Source organism: Hypanus sabinus, chromosome 2 (assembly GCF_030144855.1).
Source record: "Hypanus sabinus isolate sHypSab1 chromosome 2, sHypSab1.hap1, whole genome shotgun sequence".
NCBI classification, from domain to species: domain Eukaryota; kingdom Metazoa; phylum Chordata; class Chondrichthyes; order Myliobatiformes; family Dasyatidae; genus Hypanus; species Hypanus sabinus.
Window position 1 is genome coordinate 10,444,775 of NC_082707.1, and position 19,320 is coordinate 10,464,094.

Here is a 19,320-nt window from a genome sequence, read left to right on the forward strand (position 1 = left end):
AGATAGTGGAGAGGTTGTGGAGGTAGATGTTGGTAAGCCCTCAGACAAGGTAAGGAATCAAAGGGTTGAGCAGGCTGTGACTGGTGGCCTGAGCTGCAGATACCTCAATGCAAGAAGTTTTGTAGGAAAGGTGGATATTAGTGCTGAAGATGAGGTAGCTTGTTTACAAACAGAGGCATTGTGTAGTGAGGAGACACTTTTGATAGGGCATCCACAACCACCCTTTGTCTTCTGTAGGCAAGCCAAAGCAAGGTCTCCTTGGATCCCATGCCTCAATACTTTCTGAATGGGCCTTGCGTGGGGAAACTTATCAAATGCCTTACTGAAATCCATATACACTGCATCCACTGCACTAACTTCATCAATGTGCTTTGTTACACCCTTAAAGAATTCAATTAGGCTCGTAAGACATGACCTGCCCTTGGCAAAGCCATGCTGACTATCCTTAATCAGATCATGTCTCTCCAAATACTCATAAATCCTACCTCTCAGCATCTTCAACAACTTGTCTGCCATTGAAGTAAGACTCACTGGTCTATAATTTCCTGGGTGATCTCTACTTCCTTCTTGAAGAAGGGAACAAGATTTGCGAATTTCTAATCCTCTAGTACTTCTCCCATCCCTATTGATGATGCAAAGACCATCGCCAGAGGCTCAGCAATCTCCTCCCTCATTTCCCACAGTAGCCTGGGGTATATCTCATCCAGACCCAGCGACTTATCAGATGTAACATCTCCAGCACATTCCCTCAAGCATTTCAGTCCACTACAAGTTATCCCCACAATTGTCAAGGACCCTGGTGAATACTGAAGCAAAGTATTCATTAAGTACCTCCGCAACCTCCTCCAGCTCGATGCACGTTTCCACTATCGCACCTGATCAGTCCTATTCTCACACGGTTCATCCTCTTGCTCTTCACATACATGTAGAATGCTTTGGGATTTTCCTTAATCCTGCTCATCAAGGCCTTCTCATGGCCCCTTCTGGCTCTCCTAATTTCATTTTTGAGCTCTTTCCTGGTACCCTTGTAATTTTCTAGAGCTCTGACGGTGCCTAGTTTCTAAAACCTTTAATAGGTTTTCTTTTCTTCTTTCCTAGTTTTTCTACATCCTTTTGTCAGTTCGCATTGGGAAGTTCCTGCAGCCATTGGGATCACCGGAATACCTGCCTGGTGGTGGAATACTCAGTTTCCTGTACAGACACGGAAGTGTATGGGGGTCCGAAGGTGTTTGTCAGTTCTGGCTAGGGTGTGAGAGCTTTAGTAGCAGAGGTTGTCGGGGCAGCGGAAAAGGAGGACCTACGAGATACTGGGACAGCATCAGTCTCAGAAGCTGAGACTGGTGCTGACAGAGGCTGCTGAATTGCTATTGGCAAGAAGCTAATGGGTGTCAGCTGATGTTGGCTGTCCACAGCAAGCTCATGGACGGCAACCGTGAGAGCGGAAATCATAGACACCTGAGTCCAATTGTCTGCGGTGAGCCGTTGAACAGTTGTGGCCAAGGATGTTGCCCCTTCTTCCAGATAAGACTGGGTTCATTCGCATGAGATTATCTGCCTCCTTGCTTCCATAACTTCACCCAGTATAGATTCAATTGCCTGCAGCTTGTCCCCTACCCAATCTCAGGGCCAAGATCTGCTGCTCTCTCTCTGGTGGGTTCATCTTTGTGTGGTTGAGACTTGCTGTCACTATGTTGGGATATTGCCCAAGTGTGGAGAGACAGAGAGACACTGAAGAGGTCCAATAGCTCACAGACTTTAATGCGAACAGAGTAGAGGGAAAGGAAAACAATAAATGCTAGGCCAAACAGGGCTGTTAATTAAAAAAAAATTCTCATGGAAAACAAAGCCAACACTGTGGCTGAAAGGAATAACTGAATACAAAACAAACACTGCTAATCTTCAGAGTCAGTTGACTCGACAGTCCAATTCCTCAGGCAAGGTCGAATGCAAGCAGGTAACGACGCGTACTTGGCTCAAGTTTCGACAAGCACTGCAAGGAAAAGAATGGAGTTAAGTACCATCACAATGGAGTCTAATTAGCTGATATATGCATATTCATGAGCACAAATGCCAAATCTGCTGCCCTGCCGAATACATGGTTGTGACGTGATCACCGTGATGTTAAATGCACCAACCGATGGCTCTAATATCAGAAACCTGACCAATGACCCTAACTCTCAGTCACCGGGCCGGTGACCCTAACTCTCCGTCCCCCAGGCCAGTGATCCTAACTCTCCGTCCCCCAGGCCAGTGACCCTAACTCTCTGTCCCCCAGGCCGGTGACCCTAACTCTCCCTCCCCCCCGGCCGGTAACCCTAACTCTCCGTCCCCCAGGCCAGTGACCCTAACTCTCCGTCCCCCAGGCCAGTGACCCTAACTCTCTGTCCCCCAGGCCAGTGACCCTAACTCTCCCTCCCCCCCGGCCGGTAACCCTAACTCTCCGTCCCCCAGGCCGGTGACCCTAACTCTCCGTCCCCCAGGCCGGTGACCCTAACTCTCAGTCACCGGGCCGGTGACCCTAACTCTCCGTCCCCCAGGCCGGTGACCCTAACTCTCCCTCCCCCCCGGCCGGTAACCCTAACTCTCCGTCCCCCAGGCCGGTGACCCTAACTCTCCGTCCCCCAGGCCGGTGACCCTAACTCTCCCTCCCCCCCGGCCGGTAACCCTAACTCTCCGTCCCCCAGGCCGGTGACCCTAACTCTCAGTCACCGGGCCGGTGACCCTAACTCTCCGTCCCCCAGGCCGGTGACCCTAACTCTCCCTCCCCCCCGGCCGGTAACCCTAACTCTCCATCCCCCAGGCCGGTGACCCTAACTCTCAGTCACCGGGCCGGTGACCCTAACTCTCCGTCCCCCAGGCCGGTGACCCTAACTCTCCCTCCCCCCCGGCCGGTAACCCTAACTCTCCGTCCCCCAGGCCAGTGACCCTAACTCTCCATCCCCGGGCCGGTGACCCTAACTCTCCCTCCCCCCCCGGCCGGTGACCCTAACTCTCCATCCCCGGGCCGGTAACCCTAACTCTCCATCCCCTGGCGGGTGACCCTAACTCTCCATCCCCGGGTCAGTGACCCTAACTCTCCATCCCCCAGGCCAGTAACCCTAACTCTCCATCCCCTGGCGGGTGACCCTAACTCTCCATCCCCGGGCCGGTGACCCTAACTCTCCGTCCCCCAGGCGGGTGACCCTAACTCTCTGTCCCCCAGGCCGGTGACCCTAACTCTCCGTCCCCGGGCCGGTGACCCTAACTCTCCGTCCCCGTGCCGGTGACCCTAACTCTCCGTCCCCGGGCCGGTGACCCTAACTCTCCGTCCCCCAGGCCGGTGACCCTAACTCTCCGTCCCCGGGCCGGTGACCCTAACTCTCCGTCCCCGGGCCGGTGACCCTAACTCTCCGTCCCCGGGCCGGTGACCCTAACTCTCCGTCCCCGGGCCGGTGACCCTAACTCTCCGTCCCCGGGCCGGTGACCCTAACTCTCCGTCCCCGGGCCGGTGACCCTAACTCTCCGTCCCCCCCAGCTGGTAACCCTAACTCTCCATCCCCCGACCGATGACCCTAACTCTCTGTGCTCTGTCTGTGTTTCTGTTACATGGTTCCTGTCACAGACACAGACTCTGCTGCAGAGTCTGTGCACCCACAGACACAGACTCTGCTGCAGAGTCTGTGCACCCACAGACACAGACTCTGCTGCAGAGTCTGTGCACCCACAGACACAGACTCTGCTGCAGAGTCTATGCACCCACGGACACAGGCTTCATTACTGCTTCAGCAAGCACACTCATGAGTATGTGTGTTCCAGCTAATTACTCTTTCATTCTAGCTCAGGCTCCAACTCAGGGCTCTGGCCCAGACTTGGGGTTCTTATACTGAGTTCTTGATGGAAACCAGGTGTGCCATCATCAAAAAGAATAGGATGCAATTGGGAAATTAATGATCAGGACCGTGGCATAATCGAAGGAAATTAGGAGCAAGATAGGGAATAAATGATCTGGACCATGACACCTATTTCTTATAGTATTATGGTCTTACATCTTTATCATCTATGTCCCTATCCAAACTTCTCTTAAACATGAAAATCAAACTTTTATGCACCAGTTCCACTGGCAGACCATTCCACACTCTCACAACCCTCTACGTGACAAATTGGATTAGATTAAATTCAACATTATTGTCGTTGTGCTGAGTGTGGATACAAAGCTCCTGTAGTGCCTACCGGATGGGAGCAGAGTAAAAAGTCCATGGCAAAAAGCATTATCAAGGATTTCCCCTCATGTTTCCCTTAAAATGTAAACCATGACCTCTAATCCCACCAACCTCAGTGGGTAAACCCTGCTTGCATTTACCCTATCTATGCTCCTCATAGTTTTGTATACCTCTATCATATCTACCCTCAATCTTCTCTGTTCCAAGGAATAAAGTCCTAACCTATCTAGTACTGTTGCAGATTGGCAGGTATGATGCTGTAAGCATCATTGAATCCTGGCTGAAAGATTATAGCTGGGAGCTTCATGCCCAAGGATACACATTGTATTGAAAGGACAGGCAAGAAGGCAGAGGGGCCAGCATTGCCCTATTGGTAAAAAGCCGAAAGCAGTGACAAAGGGTCGGAAGGTGTTGAATCATTGTGGATGCAGCAAAGGAACTGCAAGGGTAAAAAGACCCCGATGGAAGTTGTATACAGACCTTCTAACAGCAGTAAGGATGTGGTCTACAAATTACAATGGGAGATGGAAAATGCACGGCAAAAGAGCAAAGTTACAATTGTCAAGGGGAATTTCAATATTCATGTAGATTGGGAAAATCAGGTTGGTGCTGGATTTCTAGAGCGCCTACAAGATCCTTTTTAGAGCAGCTCATGGTTGAGCTCACTAGAAGTTCAGCTCTTCTGGATTGGCTGTTGTACAATGAACCAGAATTGGTTAGAGACCTTAAGGTAAAAGAACTCTTAAGGGCAAGTGATCATAATATGATCAAATTCACCCTAAACTTTGAGAAAGAGAAGCTAAAGTCAGATGTATCAGTATTAGAGTGGAGTAAAGGGAATTGGCCAGAACTGGCCACGGAGACATCAGCGCCGGACTCCGGAACGAAGGTTCCCAAGTTCGAATCCAGTCCATGCTGCTCCTGGACACGCTTTCCATTCATGCTGGGTTGAGTGTCAAGCTCACAACTTGGCTTCATAAAAAAAAACACTGCGCTGTGAGAAGGATCACCGAATCTTTCCTCCGAGACAACCACTTGGGAAAAAAAGGCTCTGGCAGAGTATGGCACACACAAATAAAGGGAATTACAGAGGCATGAGAGAGGAGTTAGCCAGAATTGATTGGAAAAGAACACTGGCATGCTGATGGTAGAGCAGCAATGGTTGGAATTTCCAGAAACAATTCAGAAGGCACAGGAGAGGTACATCCCAAGGAGCATTCTAAAGATGACACAACCGTGGATAAGAAGAGATGTTAAAGGCAATATAACAATCAAAGAGAGGTCATATAATAGAGCAAGCATTAGTGGGAAGTAAGGGGATTGGGAAAGTTTTAAAATCCAACAGAAGGCAACTGAAAAAGTCATTAAGAAGGTAAAGATTGAATATGAAAATAAGCTAGTCAGTAATATTAAAGAGGATACCAAAAGCTTCTTTAATACATAAAGTGTAAAAGAGAGGTGAGAATGGATATTGACCACTAGAAAACAATGCTGGAGATGTAGTAATGGCGTGACAACAAAATAGCAGATGAATTGGAATATGAATTTTGCATCAGTCCTCACTGTGGAAGACACTAGCGGTATGGCGGAAGTTCCAGATGTCATGGGCATTAATTGTGTGTAGTTACCATAACTAGAAATAAGATTCCTGAGAAACTGAAAGGTCTGAAGTTAGATGTCACCTGGACCAAATGTTGTACACCCCAGAGTTCTGAAAGAGGTAGCTGATGAGATCATGGATGCATTAGTAGTGATCTTTCAGGAATCACTAGATTCTGGAATGCTTCTGGAAGACTGGAAAATGGTATATGTCACTCCACTCTTCAAGAAGGGAGAGAGACAGAAGAAAGGAAACTATAGGCCAATTCATCAAACCTCAGTGATTGGGAGGATGTTGGAGTTAATTATTAAGGATGAGATCTCAGGGTACTTGGAGGCACATGATAAAATAGATGATTTTCACATGGTTTCCTCAAGGGAAAATCTTGCCTGATAAATCTGTTGGAATTCTTTGAACAAGCAAGACATACAGGGTAATTGGTTGATTTACAGATTTACAGAAGCTTTTGACAAGGTGCCACATGTAAGGCTGTTTAACAATCTACAGGCTCGTGGTACTACAACAAAGATTCTAGCATGGATAAAGTGGTGGTTGATTTGCAGGAGGCAAAGAGTGGGAATAAAGGGAGCTTTTACTGGCCGTCTGCTGGTGACTAGTGGTGTTCCACAGTCTGTGTTAGGACCATTTCTTTTAATGTTATATGTCAATGATTTGGATGATGGAATTGATGGCTTTGTTGCGAAGTTTGCAGATGATATGAAGATAGGTGGAGGAGCAAGTAGTTTTGAGGAAGTAGAGAGGCTACAAAATGACTTAGACAGATTAGGAGAATGTGCAGAAAAATGGCAGATGGAATACAGTGTTGGGAAGTGTACAGTCATGCACTTTAGTAGAAGAAATGAAAGGGTTGACTATTTCTAAGTTGAGAGAAAATACAAAAAATTGAGGGGCAAAGGTACTTTGGCGTCCTTGTGCCGGATTCCATAACGTTTATTTTGCAGTTTGAGTCTCTGATGAGGAAACTCTAATGCATTGTTAGCATTCATTTCAAGAGAACTAGAATATAAAACATGGATGTGATGTTGAGACTTTATAAAGCACTGGTGAGGCCTCACTTGGAGTATTGTGAGCAGTTCATGAAAATGATTCCAGGATTGAATGGTTTGTCATATGAAGAGTGTCTGATGGCTCTGGGCCTGAATTTATTAGAATTCAAAAGATTGAGGAGTGACCTCATTGAAACCTATTGAATGGGGAAGGGCATCGATTGAGTGGATGTGGAGAGGCGGAGGAGTCTAAGACCAGAGGACACAACCTCAAAATGAAGGGGCATCCTTCTAGAATGGAGATGTGGAGGAATTTCTTTAGCCAGAGAGCGGTAAAACTCTGGAATTCTTTGCCACAGGCAGCTGCGGAGACCAGGTCATATATATTTAGGACAGAGTTTGATAGATTCTTGATTGGTCAGATCATGAAGTCATACATACAGGGAGAAGGAGATTAAGGCTGAGAGGAAAATTGGATCAGCCATGATGAAATGGTGGAGCAGACTCGATGGGCCAAATGGCCTAATCCTGCTCCTATACCTTATGGTCTTATGGCCAATCTTTCCTTATAACTTTGGTCCCAGTACTGGTAACACCCTGCTAAATTTTCTCTGGACTCATTCAACATTACTTACATCTTTCCTCTAGTTAGGTGACCAAAACTGTATACATTACTGCAAATTAAGCCTCACCAAATTATTATACAACTTCAAAATAACATCCCATCTCCTGTACTCAATACTTTAATGAAATCCAATGTGCCAAAAGCTTTCTTTTTGACCCTGTCATTTTCAACAAATTATGGACCTGTATTCCCAGATCCCTATGTTCTACCGCACTCCTCTGTTTCCTACCATTCACTGTGTAAGACCTACCCTGGTTGGTCCTACTGCAGTGCAACACCTCACACTTATCTGCATTAAATCCCATCTGCCATCTTTCAGCCCATGTTTCCAGCTGGTCCAGATCCTGCTGCAAGCTCTGATAGTCTTCCTCTACACCCCTAATCTTGATCTCATCCCTAAATTTGCTGATCCAGTTCACCACATTATATCCAGATCATTGATATAGATGACAAACAACAGGAGATCCAGCTCCGATCCCTACAGCACTCCAGCCATCACAAACCTCCAGTCAAAAGAGGCAACCCTGTACCACCACTCTCTTGCTTCTCCCACAAAGCCAATGACTAACCCAGTTTACTACCTCACCCTGAATACCGAATGGCTGAACCTTCTAGACCAACCTCCCATGTGGGACCTTGTCAAGTGCCCTGGCTTCAACCGCTTTCCTGGTAACCTCCTCAAGAAACTCTGTAAGATCAGTACCATGCAGGAGGCCATACTGATTATCCCTAATCAGTTCATGTCTATCCAAATCCTCATACAGTATGTCCAGTTGCTTAGGATACCTTGCAACAGCTTTCCCACTATCGATGTTCAGCTCAATGGTTTACAATTTTCTGTTATGTTTAGAACCTTTCTTAAACAGCGGAAGAACATTAGCTATCCTCCAATTCTCCGGTACCTCAGCTATTGCTAAGGATAATATAAATATCTCTGCTAGGGCCTCTGCAATTTCTACGCGCATTTCTACAGTGACTTGTGCGTCTGACCAAAAACTTCACTTTCAGAATCAGGATTAATATCACCAGCACTGTCACAAAGTTTGCTGTCTTTGCAACAGCAGTACAATGCAATACGTAACAATTTTAAAAATGTGAATTACAGTAAGTATATATTATATAAAATAATTAAATAAGTAGTGCAAAAGTAGAAATAAAAAAAGTAGTGAGGTAGTGTTCATGGGTTCAACGTCCATTCAGAAATCAGATGGCAGAGGGGAAGCTGTTCCTGAATCATTGAGTGTGTGTCTTCAGGCTCCTGTACCCCCTCCCTGATGGCAGCAATGAGAACAAGGCATGGCCTGGGTGATGGGGGCCCTTAATGATGGATGCTGCCTTTTTCAGACACTGCTCCCTGAAGATGTCCTGGATACTATGGAGGCTGGTGCCCATGATGGAGATGACTGAGTTTACAACTCTCTGCAGTTTAATTTGATCCTGAGCAGTAGCAGGCCCCCACCCCACACCCCCTGTACCAAATGGCGATGCAGTTAGAATGCTCTCTGTGGTACTTCAGAGAATTTGCGAGCCTTTGGTGACGATCCAAATTTCTTCAAACTCTGAGTGAAATACAGCCGCTGTCATGCCTTCATTATAGCTGCATCCATATGCTGGGTCCAGGATAGATCCTCAGAGATATTGACACACAGGAGCTTGAAATTGCTCACTCTCTCTACTTCTGATCCCTCTGTGGGTACTGGTGTGTGTTCCCTCATATTACCTCATATTACCCTTTCTGAAGCTCACAGTAATTTCTTAGGTCTTACTGTGCAAGGCCGTTGCTGCCACTTTGACATTGACTCTCTGTAACTTCTGAAGGGGCATGCAAGCAGCACGAATCCTGACAGACTGCATCATGGCCGGGGATGCGATTCCGACACTCCGGAACACTGCGGAGAGTACTGGAGACAGCCTGGTCCATCGTAGGCACAAGCCTTCTCCACCACTGACAGCACCTGCAGAAGTCGCTGCGTCAGGAAGGCATCAAGGCCCCCATCATCCAGCTCATCCCCTCTTTCACTGTGATCACTGGGAGAAGATATGCTATATTTCTTTGGAGAGGACCTGTGTAGAGGTGGAAAGAGGACATTCCTTCACAAAATACACACCCACCCACCCATCCTTACAGACCCATCAACAACAGCGTGTACAGCTTCAACACTAGACTCATCAGGGATTTCGGAATGAACAGGCCAGGGAGAAGCAGGTCAACTCCCGGAATGCTTGAGAAGATTCAAGATTCAAGATCTTTGTTGTTCCTTTTCACACCTTGTGGCACATCGGGTGGCATTTTTGCCATTTCCGTAGCATTTTGTCTTGTTTTTTATGAGGCCGAGTTGCTTGCTCAATGATCGACGAAGCACAGATGGAAAGCATGCAAGTAGCCGGTCAGAATCAAACACAGGACCACTCGTCCCAAAGTCTGGGGCTGACGTCACTGCGCCACTGGCCGGCTGAGATTCCAGAGCGTTTCCTTTACGCAAGTGTAATGACATAATTGTTACTCCAGATCCAATGCAGCACCAAAAAAACTCAGTAAGATAAAAAAAACACAGTAAATATAAGATAGCTTATAGTAGATTAATTGTATGTCCATAAAGTGACACTAGGCACAGGAGCGTCTGTGCATAAGGTGACTCTGACAGGAAATGATGAAGCAGTGGTGGTTGGGGGTGTGGAGGGGTGGGTTAGTGGGTGGGGGGTGTTGATCAGCCTCACTGCTTGGGGAAAGTAACTTTTTGAGTTTGGATGCTACATAGCCTCCTCCCTGTGGGAGTGGGACAAACAGTCTGTGAGCAGGGGGGTGGGGTGGGATCCTTCATGATGTTACTGGTCCTTTCTGGAAAGTGTGTGTGTGTGTGTGTGTGTGTGTGTACACGCGTGTGCTGTGGATACCTGCCAGCCTGTGCCACAATCACACACTGTGTCACGTTCAGGCACTGACCAGGATCAGTCTAATGCACTCATCATTAAACATTAACTCCCATCCCATTGTCAGGGCTTTGCTTGGATTTAACGCAGGCTGTGGCATCTGTGTGTCTGTTTTATGAGAGGCCAGACCCCATACTTGTGCCTGAGTGCAGCCCTGGTTATAGTTTCACAGCGTTCTTGTCAGGGAGTGGAGTCATTTATTTACCCTGTTTGGAACGGTCACTGCACTGATGCTTCTCGATGTTCAGGGGAGGAGCCTCTGCTCACAGAACACGGGAGGCAGCCTGTGGCGGCTCTCTGAAAGAGCTTCTCCCTGCTCCATTACATGACAGGTTGCTGCAGGATCTCTGTCTCAAAGTTTTCTGCAGTTTACCATCTCCAATGAAAGACTGCATCTTGACGGAGGGGTCCCTCCAATACCTGATAACATGGCCACTGAGAGCATGTTCATGGTCTTCTGCTGCTGTGGTCCATCCACTTCAACGTTCAACGTGTTGTACATTCAGAGATGCTCTTCTGCTTATTTGAGTTACCATTGCCTTCCTGTCAAGTTGAACCAGTCTGGCCATTTTCCTCTGACCTCTCACATTAACAAGATGTTTTTGGCCATCAGAACTGCCTCTCACTGCATTTTTTTTAAAGCTTTTCATATCATTCTCTGTAAACTCTAGAGTTTGTTGTGCGTGGAAATCCTGGGAGATCAGCAGTTTCTGAGATACTCAGACCACCCCGTCTGGCACCAACAATCATTCCACTGTCAAAGTCACTCAGATCACATTTCTTCCCCGTTCTGATGCTTGGTCAAAACAATAACTGAACCTCTTGACTGTGTCAGCATGCTTTTATGCATTGAGATACTGCCACATGATTGGCTGATTAGATACTTGCATTAACAATCAGGTATATAGGTGTATGTCCTGGACCCAGCACACAGATGGAAAACATGCCGGTAACTTTCCTAGAAGGTTCAGAAGGTAAGTCGCATTAAATACTCAAACATCAGAATCAAAATCATGCTTAATATCACCAGCATACATTGTGAAACTTGTTAACCTTGCAGTAGCAGAACAATGCAGTACATAATAATAGGGAAAAGTCAGTGAATTACAGTAAATATATATTAAAGAGTTACATTAAATAAGTAGTGAAGCAGTGTTCATGGGTTGAATATCCATTCGGAAATAGGATGGCAGAGGGGAAGAAGCTGTTCCTGAATAGCTGAGTGTGTGCCTTCTGGCTCCAGTTCCTCCTACCTGACGGTAACACTAGAACAAGGCATGACCTGGGTGATGGACGCCACCTCTTTCAGGCATTGTTCTTTGAAGATGCCCTGGATCCTGCGGAGGCTAGTGCCCATGACGGAGCTGGCTGAGTTCACAACTCTTTCCGGTTTATCATACAGATGTCCTCTTGCAAGTGTACTTACTGGTTGCATCATTGTTCAGGGACAAACAACTGCTTCACTTCAACCATTTCGTTCATGGACCAACTCTCACAACCCCACTCACTACTTCACTATTACAACACTGTGACCACTTGTTCTACAATGGACTATTTTGTCTTATTTGTGTTCTTCCTTGTAAAAAGGCATGCATAATTTTATTTAATTTATGCTTTTCTTGTGAACGCTGATTACCTGATGCTATGAGCCTGTGATGCCGTTGCCAGTTTTTTTAATGCGCCTGTGCGTACATGGACTCATCTCGAGAGATCTAGAACATAGAGTGAGGATGCCATGTTGAGCCTTTATAAGAGATCGGTCAGTTTTGTGAGCAGTTTTGGGCCCCTTATCTAAGAAAGGATGTGCTAACATTAGAGACGGTTCAAAGGAGGTTCACAAAAATGATTCTGGGACTGAAAGGCTTATCATATTAGAAGCGTTTGACAGCTCTGGGTCTGTACTTGCTTGAATTCAGAAGAATGAGGAGGAATCTCATTAAAACCTATTAAATATTGAAAGGCCTTGATAGACTGGATGTGGAGAGGATGTTTTCCGTGACGGGGGAGTCTAAAACCAGAGGACACTGCCTCAGAATTGAGGGATGTCCATTTAGAACAGAGATGAGGAGGAATTTCTTTAGCCAGAAAGTGATGAATCTGTGGAATTTGTTGTCACAGGTGGCTATGGAGGCCAAGACTTTGTGTATATTTGAGGCAGAGGTTGATAGAGTCAGAGCACGGAGGGGTACGGGAAGAAGGCAGGAGATTGGGGCTGAGAGGGAAATGGATCAGCCATGATGAAATGGCGGAGCAGATTCGATGGGCCTTATTTGCTCCTATATCTTCAATGACAATATCTTCAATATGACAATAAACTTAACAAAGAGATCCCTTTCTGAGAATTGTCTGTGAACTGAATATTCCATGTCGGACTATTTCCCTCAGAACTGTAAGGTGAAATTTTTGCCTTTTATTTCCTTTCTCTCTATATAAGTAATTCAGATTGGTATTCTGTTTTTTTCTATGATTTTACAGCCTCTTTCCTCAAGCTGTGAGAACATAGAACATAGAAATCTACAGCACATTACAAGTCCTTCGGCCCACAATGTTGTGCCAACTGTGCATCCTACTCTAGAAACAGCTTAGAATTACCCTATCACATAGTCTATTTTCCTAAGCTCCATGTACCTCTCTAAGGGTCTCTTAAAAGACCCTATTGTATCTGCCTACCAGCTTCGCTGGCAGTCCATTCCATGCACCCACCACCCTCTGATATCCCTCCGTATCCACTTCCAAGCACCTTATAACTATACCCCCTCACGTTGGCCATTCCAGCCCTGGGGAAAAGCTTCTGACTATCCACACGATCAAAGCCTCCCATCATCCTACACACCTCTATCAGGTCACCTCTCATCCTCCGTTGCTCCAAGGAGAAAATTAGACTGATAAAAACCCTGTCAGCACCGAGGTCTCATCACTAGGATGGCGAGCTGTTCACTGTTTGCCTGCGCTGTGCAATACATACACTTTGAGTTATATTTTATTAACTTGTTTGTGGTAATATTTTGTTTATGTGCTATGTGTGATAAATGTTTAGTGAGTGTACCATAGTCCAGAGGAACATTGTTACATTTGGCTATATACACACGCAGTCAGATAGACAATAAACTTGAACTTGAGACAGCATTGCAAGTCATTGAACCAACAATGGCTAAGATCAAGATGAAGATGGTGCTGGAAAGTGGCATCTCTTTGCATGCAGCTCTGAGGGGAGTCGTAATATATTCAAGTTTAGGATTACTTCAGCTGAAACCTCCAATCACAGCCTTTAGCAAAAGAAAATTCAGGCTTTGTAGGAAGATTAAGAGCAGTCCTCAGTCCTGGGCAGGTCTGTTGATCCAAGTTGCTCGGTCAAACTGCAGGGAGCAGACAGAAGCTGGTTCAACGTTCCAGAAACTAAAGGAACACACTTCAAGCAATTAGTTAGCACAGCAGCCTTCCTAGTTGATCTGTAATCCAACAGTTTGTCCCTTATTACCGTTGGTTAAGGAATATCTATCAACCTCAGATTTAACATTAACAATTAGTTCCACATCACTGATCAGAAGAGTTTCCAATGTATAGATGCCTCCATTTGTAGAAATCTTTATTTTATAGTCATCTAGACCATAAAGTATTTGCGATGTGCTGAGGATGTGTGTGTGATGCTATGGAAATTCAACACTTTCGTTCCTATTTTCTAGTTCTTGAGCATTAACTGTGTGCTCTGTCTCCAAAGGGAGAGCGCACCAGCTCCACACAGTCAGCACCAGAGATCAGGTTCAGCCCAGGGTGACTGGAGATGTGAGGGAGTCACACTAACCACTGCGTGACCAGTTATTCCAGCATTATTTCACACTTGAGGCATGTTCATTCGTTCATTATGTGCCATGTCATATGACGTGGGTGGTCAGGGTCTTCACCTAACCGTGGCTGTTCTTGTCAAAGCTTTCTACAGAAGTGTAGAAAGAATTCCTTCATGGTCGAAAGGACCAGATTCAGGTTTATTATCACTACCATCTTGTGAAATTTGTTGCTTTGCAGCTGTTGAGTGAACAATACATAAAATAATCTATAAATTATAATAGGAAATATTAAAGATAAATAAATAGTGCACAAAGAGCAATAAGTGTTGTTCATGAGTCCACGGGCCATTCAGGAGTCGATGGCGGAGGGAAGAAGCTGTCCTGAATTGTTGAGGGTGGGTTTCATTAGTGTATATGCCCTGGTTAATGATGGATAACACTGTCCTGAGGCACCACCACCTGAAGATGTCACCCTAAAATACGAAAGATGTGGCTAAACTGGAAAGAGTGCGGAGCAGATTTCCAAGGATGAAGGCTCGATCTGTGGCACTTAAGTCTGGCAACCAAGGCCTGTACCAGAAAACCAGGTGTGATTTCAAGAGCGAAGGGACAGTTTCAAATGAGGTTGGAGGCTTCATCGGATGTACAACAGCTCTGGCAGGGTCTGCAAGACATTACTTCCTGCAAAGTGAAACCCAATAGCACGAATGGCAGCGATACTTCACTACCAGATGTACCCAATGCCTTCTATGCCCGCTTTGAAAGGGAGAATATAACGACAGCTGTGAAGATCCCTGCTGCACCCAGTGACCCTGTGACCTCTGACTCAGAGGTCAATGTTAAACTGTCTTTAAAGAGGGTGAACCATCGCAAGATGGAAGGTCCCGATGGAGTACCTGGTAAGGCTCTGAAAACCTGTGCCAACCAACTGGCGGGAGTACTCAAGGACATTTTCAACCTCTCACTGCTACGGGGGCAAGTTCAATGGCCAACGCAGTTGGGTTGGACAAGTTGATCTAAAGGGTCTTTTTCTAGGTTGTATGGCTTCGACATGTTCCAGGTTGAAATGCTCTGAGAGGTTGGTCATGACTAGACTGAACTCCTGCCTCAGCAAGGACCTGGACCCATTGCAATTTGCCTATCACCACAATAGGTCAATGGCAGATGCAATCTTAATGGCTCTCCACACGGCTTTCGACAAGCTGGAAAATACAATCACCTACGTCAGGATGCTGTTCATCGACTATAGCTCAGCATTTAACACCATCATTCCCACAATCCTGATTGAGAAGTAGCAGAACCTGAGCCTCTGTACCTCCCTCTGCAATTGGATCCTCGACTTCCAAACCAGATAACCACAATTTGTGGGGATTGGTGATAATAGCTCCTTCATACTGACGATCAACACTGGTGCACCTCAGGGGTGTGTGCTTAGTCCACTGCTCTACTCTCTATATACACATGACTGTGTGGCTAGACAGAGCTCAAATACCATCTATAAACTTGTTGATGATACAACCATTGCTGCTAAAAGCTCTGATAGTGATGACAGGATGTACAGGAGTGAGATATGCCAACTAGCGGAGTGGTGCCGCAGCAACAACCAGGCACTCAAGGAAGAACAAAGAGCTGATTGTGGACTTCAGGAAGGGTAAGATGAAGGAACACATACAATCCACATAGAGGGATCAGAAGTGGAGAGAGTGAGCAGCTTCAAGTTCCTGGGTGTCAAAATCTCTGAGGATCTAACCTGGTCCCAACATATCAATGTAGTTATAAGGAAGGCAAGACAGCAACTATACTTCGTTAGGAGTTTGAAGAGATTCGGTATGTCACCAAGTACACTCAAGAACTTCTATAAAGGTGGTGTGGAGAGCATTCTGAGAGGCTGTATCACTGACAGGTATGGAGGGGCTACTGCACAGGACCGAAAGAAGCTGCAGAGGTTGTAAATCTAGTCAGCTCCATCTTGGGTACTAGCCTTCAAAGTACCCAGGACATCTTCAAGGAGTGGTGTCTCAGAAAGGCAGCATCCATTATTAAGGACCTCCAGCTCCCAGGACATGCCCTTTTCTCACTGTTACCATCGGATAGGAGGTACAGGAGCCTGAAGACACACACTCAGCAACTCAGGAACAGCTTCTTCCCCTCTGCCATCAGGGAGGAGGTACAGGAGCCTGAAGACACACACTCAGCGATTCAGGAACAGCTTCTTCCCCTCTGCCATCAGGGAGGAGGTACAGGAGCCTGAAGACACACTCTCAGCGATTCAGCAACAGCCTCTTCCCCTCTGCCATCAGGAAGGGGGTACAGGAGCCTGAAGACACACACTCAGCAACTCAGGAACAGCTTCTTCCCCTCTGCCATCCGGTTCCTAAATGGACATTGAACTCGTGAACACTACCTAACTTTTTAAATATGCATTATTTCTGTTTTTTGTAGGATTTTAATCTATTCAATAAATATATACTGTAAATTTATTTATTTATTTATTATTATTTTATTTTGTTTTTTTTCTTCTATATTATGTTTGGCATTGAACTGCTGCTGCTAGGTTAACAGATTTCATGACACATACTGGTGATAATAAACCTGATTCTGATTCTGTACGTTGCCAGGACTATAGGGTCTAAGTTATGAGGAGAGGTTGACGAGGCTGGGTCTTTAGGAGGACTTAAGGGATGACCTTATATGAAAGACTAAGATGTGGTGGATGGTAATTCATTTTTCCCCAGGGTAGGGGAGTCCAAAACTTGGGGGCATTGGCTTATGGTGAGAGGAGAAAGATTTAATAGGTTCATGAAGGACAACTTCTTCATGCAGAGGGTGGTCACTATATGGAGCGAGCTGTCAGAGGAAGTGATTGTGGCTTATACAACAGTATCATTTAAGGGGCACTTGGATAGATACATGAGGGAGAGGATGGAGGAAAATGGGTTAATACCAAAAACTGAAGCCCTAAGGTCAAAGGCTAAAGTTGACATGTTTGGAGGTTGCTGCACCATCAATAACTCACTCTGAGACGTAAAGGCGAGATATCGGCTTTTATTGACTGGAAGAAGGAACAAGCAATGAGTGACCACCATACTACATCCTGGAGACTGAGAGGCCGGGCTCAGGCCTTGATCGCCTTTATACCGGGGTCTGGTGGGAGGAGCCACAGGAGCAGTCAGCGGGGGCATGTCCAGACAGGTATACTTAGTTCACCACAGAGGTCAAGACCCAATGGCCGAAGTCCTGGGATTGTAAGTCTGCGAGGTCACTGGGGAAGTCGGAGCTTGATATCGTGAGTGCAGTGGAGACTGCAGGCCTGGAGGTGGCCTGTTCTGCGGCTGAAGGGCTGTCTGATTGGTGGGTGGGTAGTAGGGAGGAAAGAGTTTTTGATTTACTGTCATTTAGTTGCTTTTGTTCTGTTGTTGTTGCTTGTGCTGTTCAGCTGAACAATGGGGACATGCTACATTGACGCTGGAATGTTTAAAGTTCAAAGTGCAAAGTTTCATCTATTATCAGAGTATGTTTGCAGTATACATCTCCGAGATTCTTCTTCTCCAGATAGCCAAGAAACAAAGAAAACCATGGAACTCAGTTCAAAGAGCAACAATAAACCCAAAAACAAAATAATCGACCCCCAAACCCTCCTCCCCCCCCACCAAAAGCAAAATAAAACATTGGCCCCTATCCCTCCTCCCCCTGCACAAAATGCAACAAGAACATTGATCCCTAACCCCCCCACACAAAAAATAACAAGAAAGAACAGATGGCAACACACAATATAAAAACCATAAAGCTGAAACTGTCAACAGTCCATAGTCTAAATCTATAAACGCAGAACCTCAGTAACATGCTCCGACATCATGGAAAGAGAAATGCTGCTTGAACACAAAGGCCTGACCTGCAGGCGCAGCGATACACCACAATGCTTCCTTCTCCGGCAGCAGAGGGATCCCATCAGTGATCAAAAGGCAGGTAGTTGCCGCTATCCTCTCACTCACCTTCCATGTTTGCCTCAATGTTTCAATCTTCCTCATTGCTCTGATCAGCAAAATGGAATAGATCATTGTCTGGTCATTCCTGCGCAATGGTCAGGATGGACTGGTCAGCCCAAAGGGACTGTATCCGCGCTGTGTTACTGTTGCTCAATAAAGGGTTTGAGTTTGAGCAGGAATCTCGGTGATCCAAACACTGCCAACATTGCCGTAAATCAGCAATTAATGTATTATAGTTTAACTCGTCCTCACTCAGGCATCAAACCATCGTACGCTGGTGTTTTGACAGTTCTGAATGAAGCTTCTCGCAGAATTCCAATAATACTTCTGAATAGGGAAAAAATCGTTTTTTTTTATTTGAAGAAAATTCTTGGTCTTACACACCAGATCCAGCAGGAATAGCTTGAAGGTAGATCGTAGTTGGTATCACGAACATGGATGATGTAAGATCTCACAGCCAACACTGAGGTTACTGGATCAGTGACAGCGTGCTAACTTAGACAGTATGGTGACACTAGAACATGGAACTGTGTAGCACCGTACAGGTCCTTCAGCCCACAATGGGGTGCCAACATTTAACGTAATCCAAGCTGAGTCTAATGCTTCCCTCCATTTTTCTAACATCCGCATGCCTATTTAAGGGTATCTTAGATAACCCGAATGCATCTGCCTCCACCACCACCCCCACAGCGCATTTCATGCACCCAGCACACTCACCCTTCACATTACCCCCCCCCCCAAGATACTTTCCTCCAATCATCTTAAAATTATGCCCTCTCATATTAGTCCTGGGAAGAATTCTCTGGCTGTCCACTTTATCTGTGCCTCTTATCATTTTATACACCTCTATCAAGTCTCCTTTCATCCTCCTTTGCTCTAAAGAGAAAAGGCCTAACTTGTTCAACCTATCTTCATAAAACATGTTCTTTAATCCAGGTAGCATCCTGGTAAATCTCTCCTGTAAAGCTTCCACATCCTTCCTATAATGAGGCAAACAGAACTGAACACAATATTCTGAGTTCTGATCTAACCAGAGTTTTTTAGAAATGCAACATCACTCGTGGCTCTTGAACTCAGTCCCCTGGCTAATGAAGGCCAGTGCACCATACGCCTTCTTAACCACCCTATCAACTTGTGTGGCAACTTTGAGGCTTACAGTGTATGGAGGTGGAGCCCCAGAACCCTCT

The 19,320-nt window shown here is 46.0% G+C and overlaps 1 long non-coding RNA gene across 1 annotated transcript; it reads right to left on the bottom strand.

The window, feature by feature from the left end:
- Positions 1 to 1,759: 1,759 nt before the first annotated feature.
- LOC132406384 (uncharacterized) lies at positions 1,760 to 18,279 on the bottom strand. The gene is made up of 3 exons (XR_009516149.1): positions 18,140 to 18,279; positions 10,568 to 13,718; positions 1,760 to 1,990 (listed from the first exon to the last, which is right to left on the bottom strand). It is a non-coding gene; the product is annotated as an uncharacterized LOC132406384 (long non-coding RNA).
- Between the last annotated feature and the right edge of the window lie 1,041 nt (positions 18,280 to 19,320).